The 26,089-nt window shown below is 42.4% G+C and overlaps 1 protein-coding gene across 1 annotated transcript in view; it reads right to left on the reverse strand.

The window, feature by feature from the left end:
• The window catches only part of PRMT8 (protein arginine methyltransferase 8), a 209,537-nt gene extending 183,649 nt beyond the window's left edge, over positions 1–25,888 (reverse strand). The window contains exon 1 of the mRNA XM_025402041.1: positions 25,795–25,888. The gene's annotated coding sequence lies outside the window, so the exon portion shown is untranslated. The remainder of the gene's footprint in view (positions 1–25,794) is intronic.
• Positions 25,889–26,089: the final 201 nt, after the last annotated feature.

The raw sequence follows: 26,089 nt of genomic DNA on the forward strand, positions 1-26,089 counted from the left end.
CTCCCGAGTAGCTGGGACCACAGGCATCCACCACCTCGCCCGGCTAGTTTTTTGTATTTTTTTAATAGAGACGGGGTTTCACCGTGTTAGCCAGAATGGTCTCGATCTCCTGACCTCGTGATCCGCCCGTCTCGGCCTCCCAAAGTGCTGGGATTACAGGCTTGAGCCACCGCGCCTGGCCAGCTTCTTAGTTTTTAATAAAAAGGTTTAAGAAGAAAAAAAAGAGAGAGAATTTTTAAATAGAAAAATGTTATCGAGTAAGATATAAAGAAAGAAAATATTTTTGTACAGCTGTACAACATGTGTTTTAAGCTAAGTAATATTACGAAAGAGTCAAAAAGTTTTTAAGAAATTAAAGTTTGTAAAGTATAAAAGTTACAGTGAGCCAGGCGCGGTGGCTCATGCCTGTAATCCCAGCACTTTGGGAGGCCGAGGCAGGCGGATCACGAGGTCAGGAGATTGAGACCATCCTGGCTAACACGGTGAAACCCCATCTCTACTAAAAATGCAAAAAATTAGCCGGACGTGGCGGCGGGCGCCTGTAGTCCCAGCTACTTGGGAGGCTGAGGCAGGAGAATGGTGTGAACCTGGGAGGCGGAGCTTGCAGTGAGCCGAGATGGTGCCACTGCACTCCAGCCTGGGCGACTAAGCGAGACTCCGTCTCAAAAAAAAAAAAAAAAAGTTACAGTGAGCCAAAGTTAATTTTTTGTTGAAGAAAGAAAAACACTTTTTATAACTTTATATAGCCTAAGCATACAGTGTTTATAAAGTTCACAGTAGTTCTAGACCTTCACATTTACCCACCACTCACTCACTGACTCACACAGAGCAACTTCCAGTTCTGTAAGCTCCATTCATGGTAAGTGCCCTGTACAGGTGCACCATTTTTAATTTTTTATACCATATTTTCACTGTACCTTTTTCATGTTTTGATACACAAATACCATTGTGTTACAATTGCCTACAGCATTGAGAACAGTAACATGCTGTAGAGGTTTGTAGTCTAGAAGCGGTAGGGATAGCCTAGGTGTGCAGTCGGTTATGGCATCTAGGTTTGTGTGAGTACACTCTATGATGTTATTACAATAAAATCACCGAACAACGCCCTTCTCAGAATACATGCCCATTGGTAAACAATGCATGTCTGTATCTTCAATCTTTGATTGGTTGACCCCACCAATGAGGAACCCATGGTTAGGGAGGGCTGACTGTATGTTTAGTCCATTTTCTAGTGCTATAAATGAACAGCTGAGACTGGATCATTTATAAAGAAAAGAAATTTATTTCTTAAGTTCTGGAGTCTGGGAAGTCTAACATGAAGGTTCTGGCTTCTTGTGAGTGCCTCCTTCCTGCATTACAGCATGGCGAGAGGGCAAGAGCGTGCCAGCTCAGGTCTCTCTTTCTCCTCTTATTAAGCCACCAGTTCCACCATGGGGCCCCTTGACCCATTAGATAAGATGACTTTATCTAATTCTAGTTATCTCCCAAAGGCCCCACCTCCAAATATCATCTACATGTGAATTCAGGGATCAAGTTTCCAAAACATGAAATCTGGGGGACGCATTCAAACCACAGCACACATCACATGCTTTTAGTTTTAACCAGGCTAGTACCATACAGCACATACAGGGGTTTTTTTTCCCATGAAAAATTGTGTATTGTTGGGAGCTCCACCTCCAGTATGTACTGGCTAGGTTGGTGCTGAACTTGACTCCCTGGAGAACTAGAAAAACTAGACAACATACAACAATATTTGCTTGAAGGCAACTGAAAGATGATCAAAGCAATGAAATTTTGTAATGCTACAATCTGAAAGAGGAAAGAAATCATGATAAATGAACCCAGAATCTGAGGCCTCTCCACCCTTCAAAGCAGCAGGTAGACTCCATAAGCAAGAAGAGTGACTGAGGATCAGGAGCTAAGAAGTGAAAGACCCTTTAGCGGCCTTGTCAAACCGCTGTAACCAAAATGGAGGGCAGGCTCTGCCAGGGAGGAGGAAGCCTGGCAAACACGCCAGGCATTCAGCCGGGACCCCAAAGGGCTATGCTCTAGTTACAAGAGCAAACCAGCCCTCCAAAGACTGAAGCCAAGCCTCAAAGCATGCCAAGTCCTGGCTGAATTGAGGTGGCTTACCCTTGGACTAGCTAACAGCCAGAAGTAAGCATATATACTTTCTGGAGGAAAATCACATCACCTGGAACCTCAAATTGCCCCTATATTTTTCAGACACAATGTTTAGAACTCAAAAATGTAAAATAGAGAAGCCTACAGGGCTTGTGCTACCAGGATTGCTATGGCAGACCAACGCCCCATGGAATGTAATTAGAAAAGCAAATAAAATGTGACTGGGTGCGGTGGCTCACGCCTGTAATCCCAGCACTTTGGGTGGCCGAGGAGGGTGGATCACGAGGTCAGGAGTTCAAGACCAGCCTGGCCAATATGGTAAAACCCCATTTCTACTAAAAATACAAAAATTAGCTGGGCGTGGTGGCGCATGCCTATAGTCCCAGCTGGCAGGCTGAGGCAGGAGAATTGCTTGAACCCAGGAGGCAGAGGTTGCAGTGAGTCGAGATCGTGCCACTGCACTCCAGCCTGAGCGACAGAGCAAGACTCCATCAAAAAAAAAAGAAAGAAAGAAAAGCAAGGAAAATGCAAGGGTCATAGTTACAGGCATCAGAGATCTTGACAGCCAATGGGACCTATGCAGGATTTGATTCTCAGGAGGGGAACTGCAGAGAGGAAGCTGGGAGCCTCTGTCAATTCTGTGAATAGGTCAAAAGCTGAGAAAGCTTTACCCAGGCAGTGGGTCACTGCCAGGGGACTGAGAAACCACCAGAACTTCAGAAATCTCTGAGGTGTAAATGATAAAAATCGAAAACTTGAGGAGCCTAAAAAACATGGTTTGTTTTTTCCTCGATAAGTTTGCCAAATTCTGTAACTGCACATGGCAGATGCCTCAAATTTCAAGCAGAGAATTTTGGGCAGTTTTATGGTGCTGAGGAGACAGATTAGAATTCAAGACCTTCCAGAAAAAAAGAGTCTTGGTGAACATTCCAGAAATTCATTTTGAAAACTTGAAGGTCTGTGCTACAGGATCAGGAGCTAACCAGACGTAACAGGCTGCCAGAGGGCCAGAGTCACTCCATCCACCCCTCCCAGTTGCTGCTACACCCTGCTTCTCTCGGCCTGAGCTGAAGCAGCACCCCAGCTCTGGGAAAATCAAGAATCAATGACTTGGCTACCCAGAGCAATCACACCCCCTGGTGCTGAAGCTAATGTGGCACTATGTCTCCCAGGGAATCCCTGCCTTAGCTACCCAGAGCAGTCACGCCCCCAGCACCTGAGCTGAGGTGCTCCCAACCTCCCAGAAAATAAATGCCTTGGATGAGCTGAGCAGCTGCACCTCCCAGGGCTGAGCTGATGTGGCATCCCACATCCCAGGAAAACAGAGCACTGACTGACATGGGACACCCCACCCCCACCAGGCCAAACAAGTGGAAAACCCTGCCTCCCTGGGACTAGACTAGCCGCCCAGATTCGGAGCTGCTGAGGCACGCCACCTCCTCAAGGAAGAGAGTCATTGCTGTGCTGCTCCATGCTCCCTGAGGCCCAAGCCACAGCTGAATTTCACCATTCCTGGGTCCTTGCTATCTTGCTGAGCCTCAGATACTGCCATGTCCCACCATCCTAAGGTCTAGAGTCACCACTACATGGTGCCTTATACCCCAGGGCCTGAGTTGCTGCTGTGACCTATTGCAATGCTCCAGCTCCTGAATTACAGCTGTGTTCTGCTCACTGGACCTGAACCTTCACAGCTCTCCTTCTTCCCTGATGCTGGGCCAGTGCTGTGCCCTGCACCCCAGAGTCACAGTCATAGTTAAAAATCCAGCTGGGCCTGAGCTGCTGGAGTGTGCCTCAGAGTCACAGACACCAGCTTTGTGAGCCATCTGCATTCACCTGTGCCTGACACAGAGTGAACCTTCACCCCAAGTCCCAGGTGCCACAGTAGGTTTGTGAGCGTCTGGGCCCAGGACTTGGGCTCTACAGTCACTCTGAGCACCTGCACCCTAGAACCCGGCACCACTGCAGCTGCTCATGGGCCATATCTAACCCAACACCAAGAAGGATACCCTCATCTAAGACTCACCCTTGTGGATAAAATGAGAACAGGAGAACCCCAAAGGCTCTTGCTACTAAGAAGAGCCTACACTACTGCCACAAACTTCTGCAGCCTAGACTACTGAGGCACTCACAATCATCCCTGACATTGATTACAACTGAAGAAACTGCACAGGGGCCATACTCCTGCATCCACTTCAAACCAGAGCCACCACACCCTGCCCAACCGGCACCTGAAGACCCCTCTGCAGGTGAGTCCCTATGAAAGCCACTCTGTTGGGTTTTGAAGAGGTAGCTGTTCCACCAGATGCACAGACATTAATGCAGGGGCAAAAGAAACACGAACAAGCAAAAAATAAATGACACCATCAAAGGAACAGACCTCAAAATAAATAAAATTTATTAATCACCTGAAAAGGAATTCAAAATAATGTTCTTCAGGAAGTTCAGTTGGGTGCAGTAGTTCATGCCTATAATCCCAGCACTCTGGAAGGCCAAGGCAGGAAGACCACTTGAGTTCATGAGTTCGAGACCAGCCTAGGCAATATAGGGAGATCTCACTTCTACAGAAAAAAAATTTATTTAGCCAAGCACAGTGATGAGTGCCTGTAGTCCTAGCGACTCAAGAGGCTGAGATGGGAGGATCACTTGTGCCCTGGAGGTGGAGGTTGCAGTGAACTGAAATCATACCACTGCACTCCAGTCTGGGCAAAAGAGTGAGATATGATCTAGAAAGAAAAGAAAAGAGAGGAGAGGAGAGGAGAGAGGGAGGGAGGGGGAGAGAGAGAGAGAGAAAGAGAAAGAGAGAAAGAAAGAAAAGAAAGAAAGAAAAGAAAGAAAGAAAGAAAGAAAGAAAGAAAGAAAAGAAAGAGAGAGAAAGAAAAAGAAAAATATTAAATAAAGATAAAAAGGAAAACTCAGCAAGACATGAGATTCAAGCTACAGATAGGTAATTCAACAGAATCAGGGAAACAATTCATGATCTGAATGAGAAATGCAACAAAGAGATATCATAAAACAGAACCAAAGAGAAACAAACAACCAAACAGAAATCTTGAAACTGAAGAATTTAGTGAATGAAATGAAAAGTACAATGGAGAGCTTCAAAAGCAAACTAGATCAAGCAGAAGAAAAAATCTGTGAACTTGAAGATATGTTTTTGAAATTATCCAGTCAAAGGGAAAAAAAGAAAAGAGAATGAAAAAAGTAAGACAGCCTACAGGACCTATGAGGCACCATTAAGCAATGAAACTCTCACATGATGGGAGTTCCAAAAGAAGAAGATACAGAGAAAGGGACAAAAAGCTTATTTAATGGAATAATTGCTGTAAACTTCCCAAGCCTTGGGAGAGACATAGACATCCAGATCCATTAAGCTCAAAGGGCCCCCTGACCAACTCAACCCAATGAAGTCCTCTTCAAGGCATATTATAATCAAATGGCCAAAAGTCAAAGACAAAGAGAGCATTTTAAAAGCAGCAAGAAAAAAGCATTAAGTCACATATGAGGGAATCACCATTAAGCTATCAACAGATATCGCAGGAGAAAAATTGCAAGACAGGATAGAATAGGATGAGATAGGCAGGATAGAATAGGATGAGATATATTCACAGTGCTAAAAGAAAAAACAAAGTCAGCCAAGAATACTAGAACACTTTACCCAATAAAGCTATCCTTCATGATATGGTTTGGCTGTGTCCCCACCAAAATCTCATCCTGAATTGTAATTCCCATAATCCCCACGTGTTGTGGGAGGGACCCAGTGGGAGGTAATTGAATCATGAGAGCAGTTACCCTCATGCTGATGTTGTTATAGTGAGTGAGTTCTCATGAGATCTCATGGTTTCATAAGGGGCTTTTCCCCCTTTGCTCAGCACTTCTCCTTCCTGCCACCATATTAAGAAGGACATGTTTGCTTCCCTTTCTGCCATGATTGTAAGTTTCCTGAGTCCTCCCCAGCCATGCTGAACTGTGAGCTAATTAAACCTCTTTCCTTTATAAATTACCCAGTCTTGGGTTTGTCTTTATTAGCAGCATGAGAACAAACTAATGCAGTAATTGGTACCGAGAGTGGGGCACTACTATAAAGATACCCAAAAATGAAGAAGTGACTCTGGAACTGGGTAACAGGCAGAGGTTGGAACAGCTTGGAAGTCTCAGAAGAAGACAGGAAAATGTGGGAAAGTCTGGAACTTCCTAGAGACTTGGAGGGCTCAGAAGACAGAAAGATATAGAAAAGTTTGGAACTTCCCACAGACTTGTTGAATAGCTTTGACCAAAATGCTGATAGTGATATGGACAATGAAGTCCAGGCTCAGGTGGTCTCACGATGAAGATGAGGAACTTCTTGGGAACTGGAGCAAAGGTGACTCTTGTTATGTTTTAGCAAAGAGGCTGGTGGCATTTTGCCCCTGCCTTAGAGATCTGTGTAACTTTGAACTTGAGAGAGATGATTTAGGGCATCTGACAGAAGAAATTTCTAAGTGGCAAAGCATTCAAGAGGAAGCAGAGCATAAAAGTTTGGAAATTTTGTGGCCTGACAATGCAATAAGAAAGAAAAATCAATTTTCTGAGAAAAAATTCAAGCCCACTGCAGAAATTTGCATAATAAGGAAGAGCCAAATGTTAATCAACAAGACAATGAGGAAAATGTCTCCAGGGCATGTCAGAGACCTTCACAGCAGCCCCTCCCATCACAACCCCAGAGGCCAAGGAGGGAAAAATGGCTTTGTGGGCCGGGTTTAGGGCCCTCTGCTGTATGTAGCCCCAGAACTTGGTCCTCTGTGTTTCAGCTGCTCCAGCCATGGCTAAAAGGGACCAAGGTACAACTTCAAAAGGTGCAAGGCCATTGCTTCAAAAGGTGCAAGTCCCAAGCCTTGGCAGCTTCCAGGTGGTGTTGGTCCTGCAGGTATGCAGAAGACAAGAATGAAGATTTGGGAACCTCAGCTTAGATTTCAGAGATGTATGGAAATCTTGAATGTCCAGGCAGAAGTCTGTGCAGGGGTGGAGCCCTCATGGAGAACCTCTGCTAGGGCAGTATGGAAGGAAAATGGGGGGGTGGAGCCCCCACACAGAGCTCCACTTGGGCACTGCCTAGTGGAGCTATGAGAAGAGGGCTACCGTCTTCCAGATCTCAGAATGGCAGCTTCACCAACAGCTTATACAGTGTGCCTGGAAAAATCAGACACTCAATTCCAGCCATGAAACCAGCTGTACCCTGCAAAGCCACAGGAGCAGAGCTGCCCAAGGCTATGGAGCCCTCCTCTTGCATCAGCATGACCTGGATGTGAGACATGGAGTCAAAGGAGATCATTTTGGAACTTTAAGACTTAATGACTGCCCTACTGGATTTCGGACTTGCATGAGGCCCCTTTGTTTTGGCCAGTTTCTCTTATTTGAGACAGGTGAATTTACCCAAAGCCTGTACCCTCATTGTATCTAGGAAGTAACTAGCTTGCTTTTGATTTTATAGGTGAAAGGGACTTGCCTTGTCTCAGATGAGACTTTGGATTTGAACTGTTGAGTTAATGCTGGAATTAGTTAAGATTTTGGGGGACTGTCAGAAGGGCATGATTGCATTTTGAAACGTGAAGACGTGAGATTTGGAAGGGGCCAGGGGTGGAATGACATGGTTTGCCTGTGTCCCCACCCAGATCTCACCTTGAATTGTAATTCCCATAATCCCCATCTGTCATGGGAGGGACCCAGTGGGAGCTAATTGAATCATGAGGGTGATTACCCTCATGCTGGTCTCATTATAGTGAGTGAGTTCTCACAAGATCTGATGGTTTTATAAAGGGCTTCCCCCTTTGCTGGGCACTTCTTCCTGCCACCATGTGAAGAAGGACATGTGTGCTTCCCCTTCTGCCATAATTGTAAGGCATTCCTGAGGCCTCCCCAGCCATGCTGAACTGTGACTCAATTAAACCTTTTTCCTTTATAAATTACCCAGTCTCAGGTATGTCTTCATTAGAAGCATGAGAATGGAGGAATACATTTCATAAATCAAAAAGTGGAAAAGATATCCAAGGCTAACCAAATGAAAACTGTTATGGCTATCCTAATACAGGAAAAAAACAGACTTTAAGGCAAAAACATTGCTCAGGATAAACAGAGGTATTTCATAATCATAAAGTGGTCAATTCACCAGAAAGCTACCACAATTATAAATCTATATGCATACAACAACATAGTTTTAATATATTTTAATAAAAATTGACAAAATTAAAAGGAGATACAAGAAATCCCTACTCATAGTGGGAGAGTTTAATACATCTCTCTCAATCACTGATAATGGACTCAATAAAATCAATAATGAAGGAGAAGAACCAAGCAACTTAATTAAAAATTGAACTAATTGGCAAATGTAGAGCACCACATGATTCCTACTATACAATGTTCAAAAACAGGCAAATTGATGCTATTAGAAACCATGACAGTGGCTACTTTTGTAGGGAAAAGGATAGTTGTTGGAAATGGGCATAATGGAGAGTTTCTGGGGTACAGATGCTATTCTATAATGTTCTATTTCTTGACCTGGGTGATAGTTAGATGAGTATGTTCACTTAGAGATAACTCATTAAGCCATTACTATTCAGTTTTAAAAGTGTATTAAATATGTTTTTGTAGTTAGAATACTACATATAGCAAGAAAAATTATGTTATCTACATATATCAAACTGGATACAATCTTGGAAATTGTGTTGAATGAAAACAGCACATTGAAGGAAGCTAAAATGGTTGTAAATTATAAAAATGCTATATATTTTATGGAAATACAGATGTGTAGTAGAAGTATAACTTCTGAACAGGAAGAATACATACCAATTTCAGAAAAATAATTATCAGTGGGAAGGTAGGGAAGAGAGGAGTACAAAAGGGGCCTCAACAGTATCTACATTTCATTTCTTAAAACATTCTGAAGTAACTATGACAAAATGTCAACATTTGTTGAATTTGGCTAAAGGGCATATGGATGTTTGTTTTATTTCCTGTGATTTTCTACAGAAAATATTTCAGTATATTTTTAAGTTTAAAAAATTATAAATATGTTTCCATGTCATCAGATATTCTGAAATAGCAATTTTTAAAGACTGTATTTTTTTTTGAGACAGAGTCTTGCTCTGTTGCCCAGGCTGCAGTGCAGTGGCACGATCTTGGCTCACTGCAATCTCTGCCTCCTGGGTTCAAGCGATTCTCCTGCCTCAGCCTCCCAAGTAGCTGGGACTACAGGCGCACACCACTATGCCTGGCTAATTTTTGTATTTTTAGTAAAGACGGGGTTTCACCATATTGGCCAGGCTGGTCTCGAACTCCTGAGCTTAAGTGATCCGCCCACCTCAGCCTCCCAAAGTTCTGGGATTACAGCCATGAGCCACCGCACTCAGCCTAAAGACTGCGTTTCTCTACTATTATAAATATTACCATGATAAACATCTTTATCTTATTTATTCTATGTGTATTATTTTCAGAGAAATTCCTAGATGCTGGATTCTTTTTTTTTCTCCCTCTTAACTTTTATTTTAAGTTCAGAGGGATATGTGCAGGATGTGCAGGTTTGTTATATTGTTAAACGTGTGCCCTGGTGGTTTGCTGCACAGACCATCCCATCACCCATCACCTAAGTATTAAGCCCAGCATCCACTAGCTATTCTTCCTGTTGTCCTCTTTCCCCTAAACCCTCCAACAGGCCTCAGTGTGTGTTGTAGCCCTCATGTGTCCATGTGTTCTCATCATTCAGCTCCCACTTATAAGGGAGAACATGCAGCATTTGGTTTTCTGTTCCGTGTTAGTTTGCTGAGGAAAATGGCTTGCACCTCCATCCATGTCCCTGCAAAGGACATGATCTCATTTCTTTTTTTTAGGTTGCATAGTATTCCATGGTGTATCTGTACCATATTTTTTTTATCCAGTCTATCACTGATGGGCATTTAAGTTGATTCCATGTCTTTGCTATAGCAAATAGTGCTGCAATGAACATACACGTGCATGTATCTCTGTAACAGAATGATTTATATTCCTTCAGGTATATACCCAGTAATGGGATGGATAGGTCAAATGGTATCTCTGCCTCTAGGTCTGAGAAATTGCCACACTATCTTTCACAATGGTTGAACTAATTTACACTCCCACCAACAGTGTTAAAGTGTTCCTTTTTCTCCACAACCTCACCAGCATCTATTGTTTTTTGACTTTTTAATAAGAGCTATTCTGACTGGTGTGAGATGATATCTCATTGTGGTTTTTATTTGCATTTCTCTAATGATCAGGGATGTTGAGCTTTTTCTCATATGTTTGTTGGCCAGATGTATGTCTTCTTTTGAGAAGTGTTTGTTTGTGCTTTTTGCCCACTTTTTAATGGGGTTGTTTTTTTACCCTTGTAAATTTGTTTAAGTTAGTTATAGACTATGGAAATTAAACCTTTGTCAGATGGATGGATTGCAAACATTTTCTCCCATTCTGTAGGATATCTGCTCACTCTGATGATAGTTTCTTTTGCTGTGCAGAAGCTCTTTAATTAGATCCCACTTGTCAATTTTTGCTTTTGTTGCAATTGCTTTTGGCATTTTCATCATGAAATCTTTGCCCCTGCCTATGTCCTAAATGGATTGCCTGGATTCTCTATTGGCTGGATTCTCTTCTATGGCTTTCACAGTTTTGAGTTTTACATTTAAGTGTTTAATCCACCTTGAGGTAATTTTTGTATATGATGTAAGGAAAGGGTCCAGTTTCAATTTTCACCATATGGCTAACCAGTTCTCCCAGTTCCTATTAACTAGGAAATCCTTTCCCCATTACTTGTTTTTGTCATGTTTGCAAAAGATCAAATAGTTGTAGGTGTGCAGTCTTATTTCTGAGTTCTCTATTCTGTTGCATTATCCTATGTGTTTGGTCTTGTACCAGTACCATGCTGTTTTGATTACTGTAGCTTTGTAGCATAGTTTGAAGTTGGGTAGCATGATGCCTCCAGCTTTGCTATTTTCGCTTAGGATTGTCTTGGCTATTTGGGCTCTTTTTTGGTTCCACATGAATTTTAAAATAGTTTTTTCTAATTCTGTGAAAAATGTCATGGTAGTTTAATGGGAATATCATTGCATCTATAAATTACTTTGGGCAGTATGGCCATTTTCACGATATTGATTCCTCCTGTCCATGAGCATGGAATATTTTTCCATTTGTTTATGTCCTATCTGATTTATTTGAGCAGTGGTTTGTAGTTCTCCTTGAAGAGGTCCATCACTTCCTTTGTTGGCTGTATTTATTCCTAAGTATTTTATTCTTTTTGTAGCAATTGTGAATGGGAGTTCATTCATGATTTGGCTCTCTGCTTGCCTGTTGTTGGCGTATAAGAATACTAGCAATTTTTGCACACTGAATTTATATCCTGAGACTCTGCTGAAGTTGCTTATCAGCTGAAGAAGCTTTTGAGCTGAAACAATTAGGTTTTCTAGATATAGGATCGTGTTATCCTGTATCAAAGAGATATAGAGATAATTTAACTTCCTCTCTTCCTATTTGAATACACTTTATTTCTTTCTCTTGCCTGACTGCTCGGCCAATACTATATTGAATAGGAGTGGTGAGAGGAGGGCATCCTTTTCTTGTGCCAGTTTTCAAATGGAATGCTTCCAGCTTTTGCTTATTCAGTATGACATTGGCTGTGGGTTTGTCATATATGGCTTTTATTATTTTGAGGTATATTCCTCAATACCCAGTTTACTGAGAGCTTTTAACATGAAGTGATGTTGAATTTTATCAAAGGACTTTTCAACATCTGTTGAGATAATCTTGTGGTTTTTGTTTTTAGTTCTGTTTCTGTGATGAATCACATTTATTGATTTGCCTATCTTGAACCAACCTTGCATCCCAGGGATGAAGCCAACTTGATTGTGGTGGATAAGCTTTTTGATATGCTGCTAGATTCGGTTTGCCAGTATTTTATTGAGGATTTTTGCATTGATGTTCATCAAGGATATTGGCCGGAAGTTTTCTTTTTTATTGTATCTCTTCCAGGTTTTGGTATTAGGATAATGTTGGCCTCCTAGAGTGAGTTAGGGAGGAGTCCCTCCTTTTCAATATTTTGGAATAGTTTCAGTAGAAATGGTACCAGCTCTTCTTTGTACATCTGGTAGAATTCAGCTGTGAATCCCTCTGGTCCTGGGCTTTTTCTGGTTTGTAGGCTATTTATTACTGCCTCAATTTCAGAACTCATGATTGGTCTCTTCAGGGATTCAGTTTCTTCCTGGTTCTGTCTTGGGAGGGTGTATGTGTCCAGGAATTAATCCATTTCTTCTAGGTTTTCTAGTTTATGCGCATAGAGGTATTTATAGTATTTTCTGATGGTTGTATTTCTGTGGGGTCAGTGGTGATATCCTCCTTATCATTTCTGATTGTGTTTGTTTGATTCTTCTCTCTTTTCTTCTTTATTAGTCTAGCTAGTGGTCTATGTATTTCAGTAATTTTTTTCAAAATAACAGCTCTTGAATTTGTTGATTTTTTGAAGGGTTTTTCGTCTCTTCTTCTCCTTCAGTTCAGCTCTGATCTTGGTTATTTTTTGTCTTCTGCTAGCTTTGGGATTTGTTTGCTCTTGGTTCTCTAGTTCTTTTAGGTGAGATGTTAGGTTGTTAATGAGGTCTTTCTAGTTTTTGATGTGGGTATTTAGTGCTATAAATTTTCTCCTAGATGCTGGATTCTTAGGTCAAAAGCTATGAGCATTTTTAAAGCCTTCAATAGATTTTGACAGTTGTCATAACACTGTTACTCATTAACCAAGCCAAAAAAAAGTCTCTTCTATCTGGCCTTGGGGTATAGTCATAGATCCACTATGAGTCAGACTCACATGCCCGCTTTAGCCTATGCCCTTCTCCAAATCCTTGTATTATTATGAAGACAATCTTTACAATCTGCATCCATGATGAAAGTTCTACTGGTTGTCCAACTTAAACTAATCTCCAAAGCATATAAATTGCATGTAGGTAGTGAGCCTACATCATTGATGGCCCTCCCAAGGGAATGAGGGAGGAGAGGCTGTAATGGTTGTTCCTAACTTCACTGTGAGGGACAGCACAATTCACAACATTGGCTCCTCCAAGGACATCATTTCAGGTAGAGGTCTATTCCTGATGTGGTTTTCTGTACACAAGAGGCTCATGATGTCTCTGGGGCCCAGCTACCTTCCAGCACATCATTTTAGTAAATTATAGATGAACCTGCTGCATCTCAGCAGAGGAATACTGGTTTTTCTTCCCTGCATGCAGTTGAAAGAAAACTGGGGATACTGGTAGAAGTTTCTCCCTCTGCTCCCCAAATTGCTGACTTCTTATTTAAGCCCTCTGAAAGCTTGAGACTAGGGGTTCTCTGAGCCACTCTATTTTTGCCCCTCTCCAGCTCCTCTAATCCCCAACTTTGAAAGCTATGTGCTGGTAAAAAGGTTGCTCTTCTGCGTCTGTGTCCTGTGGGTTCATGACACCTAAGTGTTCCATCTAGAGTGAGTTATGGTGACCATAACCCTAGGCTGAAAACACACTAGTGAGTGGTGCCCAGGCCTGCTCCACAATGAAGCAACAGAACTATGGTGGGGAGAGTCAATGAGCCCTTTCAGTTAACTGAGACTAAGTCAGAGTGAAAAGGTGAGAGGGTGGGCCAGTCTTAGCCATGCAGAGTCAAGGCTGGAAAGTGGACACCTTAACCTCCAACCTGGGAACAAGCTCATTCCCTCAAAGCAATGGCTGACAGCTTTCACTTTGACATGGACTTCCATCTCCATCCTCCCAGGGCCATTTCCCCCGACCATGAGCAGCCCCAGCGCATACTTAGAACCCAGCATAGTTCATTACCAAATCTATCGGATGACCTCAGATGACCGCCTTTGCATTCCCTCTGCCTGGTGAGCCTCCTAACATCATCATGACTGATCCCGGGCTTCCAGGCTAAATAGTAATGGAGCTACATGCCACCCAGGGGCACAACAGGTCATGTCTTGACTCTACCAACCTCCTCCAGCACAGGAGAAGAAATGAAATGAACCCGGGAAGCTTATGGCTGATTGATTTTACATAAGGGCTGGATGGATGGATGAGCAGCGTAATGAAGTCATTACCACTCCTGAGCTGGACACTAAATGCACCTGAGTAAACCACTAAATCTTTCACTGTGCAGTGTCTTAGGGTTCCATAAAGGGGAATCCCCAAAGGCTGCTGTGAAGTATGAGATCAACTCTCCTTCTGAACGTGACAGTATTTCTACACACATAATTGACACAATAAACAGTGCCGTGTTGTAGCCACACTGTGAGGCACTGCCTCCCATACACAGAACCACTCTTGGTTTTCTCCACGGTCCTCACCAGTTGCAAGCCAAAACCTAATGGACTGAATCCCCCGCCTTGAAAATGGCCCCACACCTGTAAAATCCTGCAAAGGCTCCCCATTGCCTGCAGTATAAAATCCAAATTTATTAGCTTGACATGTAAGTCATTCTATGATCTGGCCCCAGGCTGTAATTCTGGCCTCTGATGCCACTGTGTGCCTCTTCTCATCCTGCATACCAGAAACATTTGTCTATTTGGTATTTTCTTAATTTGCCCTGCACTTTCATGCCTCCAACTCTTTGCTCCCATTCCTTGTTCAGGAGCAATATCTTTCCTCTCTCTCTACTTGTGGATAGGCTTCTCTTTCTTCTAGTCCTAGATTAAAAGACACCTGCTCCATTAAATGCCCTTCATTCATCAACTCAGAGTGCATTTATCTACCCTCTGGGTCCCCATCTGCACCCTAGTTCAGTTGGTTTCATTCTGCACTTGGTTCTGCATTTTTCATATGCTCATTCATTTGATAGCCATGTATTGAAACATCTACCATGTACCATTACTGTGCTTGGCACTGGGAATATATACATGGTCCCAGTGTTGACAGCCTCACAGACTAGAGGGGGAGACAGATACGCAAATAGCTGTGGTACACGATAACATGGAAAGTCAGATCACATCCCTCCTCTGCCCAAATCCTCTAGTGACTTCACATTCCACTCAGATTTAAAGCCAAGGTTACAACTACGACCTACAAGACTTCACATAGCCTAGCTCTGGTCACTTCTCCAAACTCTTCTCCCATCACTCCCATCTCTCGCTCCAGTGACCTCCCCACTGCTCGTCCCACACACAGCGTGATTTTGCCCTGGGGCATTTGTGCTGGCTGTTCCCTCTCCCTGAGGCATTTGTATGGTTGCCCCCTGACTTCCTTCTAGCCTTTTGTCAAATGCCACCTTCTTAATGAGGGCTTTACTGGCCACCCATCTCCCTGACCCTTCATATCTACCTTCCTAAGCATGTTTTCTGTTGTATGCACTGCACATTTTGCCTATTAATTGCTCATGGTTTTCCCCTCCAGTGGATTGCAAGCTCTGTGTCAGAGGCATTTTTATCTGCTTTGTTCCAGTGAACTACCTGGAATAGCATCTGGCACATAATAGGTGCTCATTAAAGATCTGCAGAATAAATGAATCACGGGATGAGCGCATGCTATAGGAGATGGGGGCAAGGGCAAAAGAAGGAACAACCCTGGTGAATCCCCCCAGAGCCCACTCCTTAGAGCCCAGATAGTCCCCATAACTGAACAATTCAGACTCAGGGAATGGCCTATACTATTGGCCTCTCCTGCTAGTGTAGTTGGCAAAATACTAAATAGGCTACGTGGCCTGATCCAGAGCTATTCGCTCAGCCCAAAACATGAACGAAGCATCTACTATGTGCTAAGAGGTGCCAGGCTCCGGAGGCTCCGTGGCGAACAAGTCTGCCTGTTCCCTGACCTTAGGGAGCTTATAATCTAACGAACAGCAAAAGAAATGAAGGACATGACCATAAATTGTAACAAGTGCTAGAACTCCTGCCCAAGTCACATCCTGCTGGGGCTAAGAGGTAATTTTCCTTAGCAGCGAGGAATGTGGGCTCAGAAGTCACCCTGCTTGATTCAGTATTAGTGCCATCTTTATTAGCTGTGTGACCTTGGGTAAGTAACTTACCTTCTCTGAGCTTCTGTTTCTTCCTGTGCAAAACAGGAACCATAATGGTAGCTACTATTAGGGTTACTGTGAGGATTAAATAGGTGATCCATAAACAGACTGGCACAGTAAAACGTCATTCAGTTGTCACAGTTGTTAAGGGAAGGAGGGCTCACTTGGGAGGTCCAGCATAGCCCAAAGCCATGCTGTATGAAGTCATTACATCAGTTCACTGACAGGTAAGCAGATGTGTCCTCATTGGCCTGAATTGTGCCATCGGTCAGCAGCAGGAACAGAAAAAAGCAGCCAGAACTTTGCACTGCCTTGGTCTAATCAGTATAGCATACTCCTTCCTTCCAGCTTGTGATGTCATTATTCCCTTGCGCAGAATAAGGCTCAGGCTTAGTTTAGATCCCATAACTAAGTGCCCATTATGCAGTGTACTGAGCAGCAAGTGGGAAGAGCACAGGGCCTCCTGCAGCTGGAGCTGCAATTAGTGCCCTAGGGCAATTGGGTCCCAGCTTCTCAGCATCCTCACCAGTTTTTCTCCCTACTCTCTCCCATCATGCTGGCCTTCTCCCCCATGCCCAGAAGCACAGGCAGCTCTGGACACTGGGCAGCCTTGGAGAAGGCTCAAGCTCTCTTAACTGAGCCAAGCCAATAATCGGCTTTAGGCTCCTAAGGGCCTGCAGCAGATGCAGCCATCCAGCTGCACCAATTAGTCCTGAGTCTGTGATCGGGTGTGTTTCTGGGTCCCTTTAGAAATCCCCCAAAACTCATCAACCAGCCATGTCCTGCCCTTCCTTTGCTTCCCATACTTGCCCTCCCTTTCATCTGAGAAGACTAGCAAAAGGAAAGGGAATTCCAAGAGTATTCTGAGTAATGGAGCTATGCTTTGGGAAGCTCCCCAGCAAACTCGCAAGCAGCCACATAATTTCAAAGCATCCTTCCCTTTTCTGCGTCCCCAGGGCAGTAGATGAGCGTTGCTCTAGTGCTTAGCACATCCGATCATGGTGTGGGATTATGTGCTTCCCCTCCCCTCACCTAAACAGTGGCCTCCTTCAAGGCTGACACTGTGTTTCTTTTTGCTTCATACCCATTATGGCCAGCACAGGATCTGGCATATGGTAGGAGGACGATAAATGCTATTTAAGAATGAACAACCCAGTGAAGGAAGAAAGGAAGGAAAGAATGAGCAAATGCCTTCCAAAGGGCAAGTCTGAGAAGGGGAGGGTGGGGAGCGGCAGCAGAGGACCAACGGCTGGGCGAGCAGGGCTAGACAAGAGCGTAACCTTAGGGATTTTGCAGCATGATAAGCATGGAATCTGTAGTTCCAGCCCCAGATCTGTCTGTCACCAGTGTTGACCCTGGACAGTCCACATACCAGTCTAGGGCTCAGTTTCTTCATCTACAAAGGAAGGGAGTTGGGCTAGGTGAGCTCTTCCTTTGAAACTAATAGAAAAATACATTCCCCACCTCCATCTCTGCGTACCCTCAAGCTCCCCTTTAGGAAAGAATCCATCTCTCGGCTGGGTGCGGTGGCTCACGCCTGTAATCCCAGCACTTTGGGAGGCCGAGACGGGCGTATCACAAGCTCAGGAGATCGAGACCAGCCTGCCTAACACGATGAAACCCTGTCTCTACTAAAAACACAAAAAATTAGCCGGGCGTTGTGGCCGGCGCCTGTAGTCCCAGCTACTCGGGACGCTGAGGCAGGAGAATGGCGTGAACCCGGGAGGCAGAGCTTGCAGTGAGCCGAGACGGCGCCACTGCACTCCAGCCTGGGCAACAGAGCGAGACTCTGTCTCAAAAACAAACAAACAAACAAAAAAAAACCCAGAAGGATTCACTGTAATCCTCCCTATGAATGTATGTAGTGGTCTTTCTCAAACTGGAATGGATGATTCCAGAATGTAATTACATCCCAGTGTGGTGCTGGCAAGCAGGTGGTCCTGGGCACCGTGGGATGGAATCATAATTTATTCACCACATTCCAGGTTAACAGTCAGGGAAGAGTGACAGGCATTAGGCTTTGGGGAAAAAAAGTGCTTAGGAAGTAAAAGGAAAGAGACTTGTTGAGAGATGAAATAAATTGTGTCTTACATGATCTCAACTATCACTTTTTTCTTGTCTTGCCTGGAGCAAGTGAGATAAGAAAGTCTACTTTCAGTTAGTGCAGTGTAGTAGGTAGAGCACAGGCTTTAGAGACAGCCAGATGTGGGCTGAAATCTCAGCTCTGTACCTTATTAGCTGTGAGACCTCGAGCGAGTTTCTTCATCTCTCTAAGACTCAGTTTCTTCATTGTAAATATATGGGTCATAACAGTGTCTACCTCACAGGGTTATGGTGAGACTCTAAAATGATAATAAACACTTATCATCAGTGGATACTAAAAACATTAGACGAAAGCCTGATGGGGGTATTCACACAAACTCAAAGTATCACTCCACAGATTACTTGTTAATTACATAGGAAAATGGTACTTCCACAATGTAGAAATCTGGCAAACACTGCCTTAGCCAAGTGGTCATAGCATCATGAGTGATGGGACACATTAACATTTTATGTCCCCGATGGGATGAATTGAGAAGGACACAATATCACTTATTTAATATTCTTGCTAACAATATTTAACCTGAATCTTTCCATGAGGAAACGTCACACAAATCTAAGCCAAAGGCATTTTGCAAAACAAGTAGCTTGAACTCTTCAAAACTGTCAATGTCATGAAACGAGGTTGAGGGGGAAGGCTGGGAAGTGATTATAATTAAAGATGACTAAAGAAATATGAAAAGTCAATGCAATGCATCCTCGATTAGATCCTGAATTGAGAGAAAGGGGAGAAAGACAGACAGGGAGGGAGGGAGGGAGGGAGGAAAGGAGGGAGGGAAGAGGGAGGAAGGGAGGGAGGAAGGGAGGAAGGGAGGAAGGAAGGAAGGAAGGGAGGAAGGGAGGAAGGAAGGAAGGAAGGAGAAGGGAAGGGAAGGGAGCGAGGGAGGGAGGAGTTATTGAGAAAATGAGGCAAATTTGAATAAAGATTATGTAATAGATAATGAAATTATTTTAATGTTAACTTTCCTGAGTGTGGTTATTGTATCTTAGTTATGTAAGAGAACGCTCTTCTTCAGAAGAGATGTATGCTGGAATATTTAGGAGCAAAGTCATAATGTCTGCATGTAATCAATATATTCAAATATATTTAGAGAGAAATAAAACAAAAACGTGAAACTAAGTGTAAGAAACTAGGTGTAAGAAATAAATCAATTAGTGAAACTAGATGTTTCATTGTATATTCTTCCAGCTGTTTGCAGGTTTTAAATGTTTTCAAAATAAAGACTGGGGAGAAAGGTTAATGCACATAAAGTTCTTGGCACATAATAAGGGTTCGATGAATAGTTAATAAGATATTCTGGTGATGGTGATCTCTTGATTTGATTGAAATAATTAAAATCTAAACATACTTATTTTATGCCCACCTCTCAGTGTCTGCCTTGCTATGCGAGATGGCTCAAGCCACTAGCCCATTCTGAAGTTTAGTTTTCCCATCTACAAAGCAGGGAGACATCAGAGCCATATGTGAAATACCAAAGAGAAAAGTGATGCTGAGAGGATTATACACATAATGAGGAAATCAAATTCCTCTCAGGGGCTGGCATAACTCAGTCCATGTTGCTGTAATTATAATGGGGACATCCTCTGATTATTTGTGTCAACTCTACCCTGGTTTTTCTCTTTTGACATCGTCTTTCATCTGCTGATGAAATTATTGTTGCTCTGTGCTTTTCAAATGTTCTATGAAGCTTAAAAGAGGAAAAGCAATGCCTGTTGAAGAGAAGGCAGGCCCTATTGCATGTAGAGTGCAATTCTACAGACATTGACTGCATACTTTCCTCCACCTTCCTTTGTGTCAGGCACTTAGGATGCAAAAAGAGCAATAAGATTTTTGTCTTTGCTTGAAGGGCTCATATCCTATTGGAGGAAACAAACACATAATCAAGGAAGTAGGCCAGGCACGGTGGCTCATGCCTGTAATCTCAGCACTTTGGGAGGCCAAGGTGGGCAGATCACGAGGTCAGGAGTTCAAGACCAGCCTGGTCAACATGGTGAAACCCTGTCTCTGCTAAAAATACAAAAATTAGCTGGGTGTGGTGGTGGGCACCTGTAATCCCAGCTACTCGGGAGGCTGAGGCAGGAGAATTGTTTGAACTCGGGAGGCAGAAGTTGCAGTGAGCCAAGATTGCACCTTTGCCTTCCAGCCTGGGCGACAGGGCAAGACTCCATCTCAAAAAAAAAAAAAAAAAAAAGAAAAGATAAAGAAGGTAGACAGGCATATGAACACCTTGTTGAACACTGTGTGGCCTGTAAAACTTAATAGGGTCACAGTAAGTAGGTATTCACTAAATCATTGTTGAACGAAAGAATAGCTAAGCAGATGGATAAATAGATGGACAAACAAGCAGACAAAAGAATGAAGCGGATATGTGAATTGACAGAGAGAATGACTAACTTCTTATGGCGACTTCAGTAGGTTGGCGAAAGGTTACTAGTTTATTGATATTCGAAGTGGGCATTGAAGGCCAAAGAAAATTTAATCTGGGATGAAAAGTAAGAGGAATGGCAAAATGTAATAAATAATTTTTTACTTTTTAGTAAAATCTGTCCTATCATGAGGACGAAACCAGAGGAATACAATGTTAGTGATGTAATCACCTAGGTAAACCTATCCTGAATCAAAAGAGAGATGGTAGCATTTCCTGGAAGAGGAACCACACCACTTTGTTCCATGAGTATTACTGAGCATGCACCATGCTGCAGGCATTGTTCAGCTGAAAGACACAAAGACAGTAAGATACCGCCATGGACCAGAGGGGCCCACAGCCTGGTAGCAAGATCTTTTCTATAGATTTTTCTGTTCTGAGCCACAAAAGCAAAAGATAAAGAACAAGAGAAAAGCAGTGCGAAACTAAAAACTAGCCCTTGAGTAGAAGTCATTGCTGAACATTGTGTGGCATGTCAAATATAGAACAGTCATAGTAAGTAGGAATTCAGTAAATCACTGTTGAACAAAAGAATGGCTGAGTGGATGGATGGATGGATGGATGGATGGATGGATGGATGGATGGATGGATGAACAAGCAGACAAAAGAATGGAGAGCCAGTCATGAATAGCTTCAAATACAGGCAAAATAGAAATGTCCCTTCTTAAGAATGTGCGTACACCAAAGCTGCCAGTGGCTGGGTTCCTGGAAGCCTTGCACAGGCAAAAGAGCTTTGCAATGCCTGGAATCACTTAGAATATGTAAAAGTGTAAAGAAAGCCAAGACTTAGATAAGGAGTTACTGAAAACAGTACTTGAGTGCGACAACGTATACTCATTGCCATATTTTAATTTTGCCCTAGTCATATCTTTGCTTGAGAAGTGTAAAGCCTAGGTTATAATTAAGACACAGCCTAATAGTTAACGTGTTGATCTAATAAGGAGTTTTCTTTTTAGAAAAAGCAAAATAATATGGCTAAATCATGCTTTTCATCTCTTATCCCTTCTCTGCCATACATAACTAGAGTAAATGCATTCATCTTCCCTCTATAATTCCTCCAACTGGAGGACTGAAATTGTGGGTACGGTCTGGGAAGAATCACCCAGCTTTTGAAGAATGTCTTGCTACCACTCAGAATAAATGACAGCAAAAGACAACAAAGACTTATTTTCCTGGGGAAACGGTATGGTGTAGCAGTTTATGCTGATTCTGGGATCAGACCTTGGGCAACTTCCTTAATCTTCCTAGGCCTCAATTTCCTCATCAGTAAAATGGGGACAATAAGAGTGCATATCCCCTAACGTTGTTATAAAAAGTAAAATGATAAAGGATCTAAATCAATTAGCACACTCTGTCTCATAATAAACACACAATAATTATTAGATGTCACAGTGATGAGAAATAAAAGCAGATAATTGGGAATTCAATATATAGTAGTAAACTAAACCTCTCCTGGCTTGGTCACTCCACTGGCTGACCTTGGAGTGAATCATAATTGGTTTAAACCAATGGCTCTCAATGAGAAGTGGTATTGCCAGCCCCCGCCCCCTGCCCGCCAGGCCCAGGGGAAGTTTGAAAGAAGTTGTCACCATGACTGGAGGGCCCGCTGTCGCTTAATAGGTGAGGGCCTATTAATAGGTGAGGGCCTTAATAGGTGAGGGCCAGGGATGCTAAATGTCCTGCAGTGAGTAGGACAATCCTGCACAACAACAAATTGTCATCGAACACACCAGGAGTGCCCCTGGTAAGAACTACTGGATTAAACTATTCATGGCACTCCGCTCCCGTTTCCGTTCTTTTTGCCAGACTGGTTTAGGTTTGGACATGGGCTCACTTTGGCCAACAAGACATAAAAACCTGTTAGGATTCTGAGAAAATTTTTCCTTGTAATTAAAAAAAAAAAAAAGGAGAACATCCCCTACTAGCGGCACCTGGGACCTCTGTAGCTGACTTACAACCACGAGGGGAAAGCCCAGAGAATCGCAGAGAACACCTAGAGCCCTGACAATACTGAGATGCTGAATTAGCCAACCCTGGAACTATCTGCCTCCAGATGTCTTGTTCAGGGAAAAAAAAAATACATTTCTTTTAATTTAATCACATTTTAATCTGGTTTAATCTATTATTTGCAGTTCAAAGTATTCTGAATAGTATAAATAGTATATTGTTTGGCCTAAAGCAGGTGAAAAGAAAAGAAAAAAAACATGATCGTTGCAATTGAAGCAGAAAAACATTTGACAAAATCCAATACCCATTCATGATTTTTTTTTAAAAAGGAACTCTCACAAAAAAATAAATAGGAATAGAGGGGAACTTGCTCAGTCTGATAAACTACATCTCCAAAAATATTTACAGCTAACGTTACACTTATGGGTGAAAGACGGACTGTTTTCTCCTTGAGGTCAGAAGCAAGGCAAGGCTATTCTCTCTCACCACTCGTATTCAATGTAGTCCTGGAAGCTCTATTCAGTGCAATAAGACAAGAATAGGAAATAAAAGGTACGTGAATTGGAAAGAATGGAATAAAACTCTCCCCACTTGCATATGACAAGATTGACTACGTAGAAAATTTCAAAGAATGCAGAAAAAGCTTCTAGAACTAAGAAGTAACTTCAGCAATGTTGCAGGATACAAAACAAATAAACCCACAAAAATCGGGTGTATTGCTATATACCAGCATGAACACAGACACAAAAATTAAAAATACAATACCACTTACAATCACTCAAAAAAGAAAGGAAACATTTGGATATGAATCTAACAAAACATGTGCAGGGCTTTGTCTTAGTCCATTCAGGCTGCTGTAACAAAATGCCCTAGAGTGGGTAAAACAACAGAAGTTTAAAACAACAGTTTATTTCTCATGGTTCTGGAGTCTGGGAAGTTCAAGTTCAAGGCACCAGCAGATTCAAAGTCTGGTGAGCACTCCTTCTGTGCTTCATAAATGGCATCTTCTTGCTGTGTCCAAGTAAACAAACTCTTTCAGGCTTCTTTCACAAGGGCACTAATCTCATTAATGAGGGCTCTGCCCTCATGACCTAATCAGCTCCCTGAGGCCCCACCTCTTAATACCACCACACTGAGGATACCACAAAATTCACAATGTGAATTTTGAGGGGACACATTCAGCACACAGCAGACTTTTATGCTGAAAGCTACAAAATACTGTTGAAAGAATCAAAGCTCTAAATAAAATAGAGACTCACTGCATTCACGGTTTAGAAGCCTCAACAGAGGAAAGATGATAATTATCCCTCAAATGTATATGTGGATTTAACAGAAGTCCTATCAAAATCCCAGCAAGATTTTTATAGATATAGACAAGCTTATTTTAAAATTTATATGGAAAGGCAAAGGAACTAGAATAGCTAAAACAATTTTGAAATAGAAGAATAAAGTGGGAGGAATTAGTCTACTCAATTTTAAGACTTATTATATCAAAATATACAGCTACACTTACCAAGACTAGATGGTATTGGTGGAAGGATAGACACATAGCTCACTGGAACAGAATAGAGAGCCCAGAAATAGACTTGCACAAATACGCATAAGCGATTTTTTGGAAAAGGTACAAAAGTAATTCAATGGAAGAATGAGAACCTTTTCATCAAATGGTACTGGAGCAATTGGATTCCTACAGGAGAAAAAAACTCCCTACCCCCAAGTCCTACATGGTATACAAAAATTAACTCAAAATGTATCATGGAATTATACACAACTATAACACTTTCAGAAAAGGCACAGGAGAAAATCTTCCTGATCTAGGGTTAGGCCAAGAGTTCTTAGATTTGACACCAAAAGCATGATTCACAAAAGGAAAAAATGATAAACTGGACTTCATTAAAATTTAAAACTTTTGTTCTGTGAGAAATCCTGTTAAGAGGATGAAAAAAATAACCCACAAACAAGGAGAAAATATTTGTAAACCACATACCTGACGAAGAACTAGTATTTATAATACGTAAGAACTCTTAAAACTCACCATTAAAAAAATTAGAAAACGGGCAAAAGATATGAACAAACATTTCACCAAAGAGGACATACAGGTGGCAAATAAGAACGTGAAAAGACGTTCAACATCACTAGCGATTAGGAAAATACAAATTTAAGCTGTTAAGCTACCTTACACACTTATCAGAATGTCTAAAATAAAAGGTAGGGCCAGCAAATGCAGGTGAGGACGCAGAGAAACCAGGTCTCTCATAAATTGCTGGTGAAAATGTGAAATGGTACGGCCACTCTGGAAAACAGTTTGGTGGTTCCTCAAAAAACCACATATGCAACTACCATATGACCCCACAATTACGCTCCTGAGCATTTATTCCAGAGAAATGAAAACTTCTGTTCACACAAATACCTGTACACAACTGTTCATAGCAGCTTTATTCCTAAACGTCATAAACTGGAGACAGCCCTTATGCACTTCAGTGAGTGAATGGTTAAACAAATGATAGTATACCCGCAAGATAGAATACCATCCAACAGTTAAACAAAAGGAACTATTGATAACAGGCAAAACTTGGATGAATCTCCAGAGAATTATGCTGAGTGAAACCAAAAAAGTCAATCCCAGAAGGTTACATACTGTATGATTCCATTTATGTAGCTATCTTGAAATGACAAAATTACAGAAATAGAGAATGAATTAGTGGTTGCCAAAGATAAAAGAAGGAGTCCCCTCTTTTAGGGAGGTGGGAAGGAAGTGGGCGTGGCTATGAAGGGCAACAGAGGGATCTTCTGATGGAATGTTCTGTATCTTGATTACATTAAGGTCAATATCCTGGTTACAATATGGTACTATAGTCTTGCAAGGTGAGGGAAAACTGGGTAAAGCATAAATTCTTTAAAGTAAAGAAAAAACTGGGTAAATTCTCTCTGAATTATTTCTTACACCTGCAAATGAATCTACAATTATCTCAAAATTAAAAGTTTAATTGAAACAAAAGCACCAGTATACGGTAAACAAGACTATGGAGCCGCACAGCCCAGAGCAGTATGGTACGGACTTAGAGACATGAGCAGGCTCTGCAGATGAAAAAGAGGACAACAGACGATAGGCCCACACGGGGTCAAGATAAATGTGCACTATTTCACTTGCGGGAAGAAGAAAGGAAAGAAATTACCAAAGAAGCTGACTTACAAAAGAAACCTCTTTCAGCTTGAAGCCATCTGAAGCCTGAGACTCTATTCAACCTGGCACACATTCAAATAGCAAGCCTCCCTGGTGCAGAAATCAGGCTCTCCAATCCAGACTGAGTAACTCGATCCATTTACTCCAAGTCAGCAGTTTGGACACATGTTTGCAATCTGAAGGCTTCCTGTGAGGTACACAGACCCTTAAAAATTGGTTTTCTTACAGGAACTTCCTGGTTTTCCATGCCAGGCCAGGCTGGAGTTGGACTGACCTTGTGGCTGTACATAAACAAGAGTTTTAA

Source organism: Theropithecus gelada, chromosome 11 (assembly GCF_003255815.1).
Source record: "Theropithecus gelada isolate Dixy chromosome 11, Tgel_1.0, whole genome shotgun sequence".
Lineage (NCBI taxonomy): Eukaryota > Metazoa > Chordata > Mammalia > Primates > Cercopithecidae > Theropithecus > Theropithecus gelada.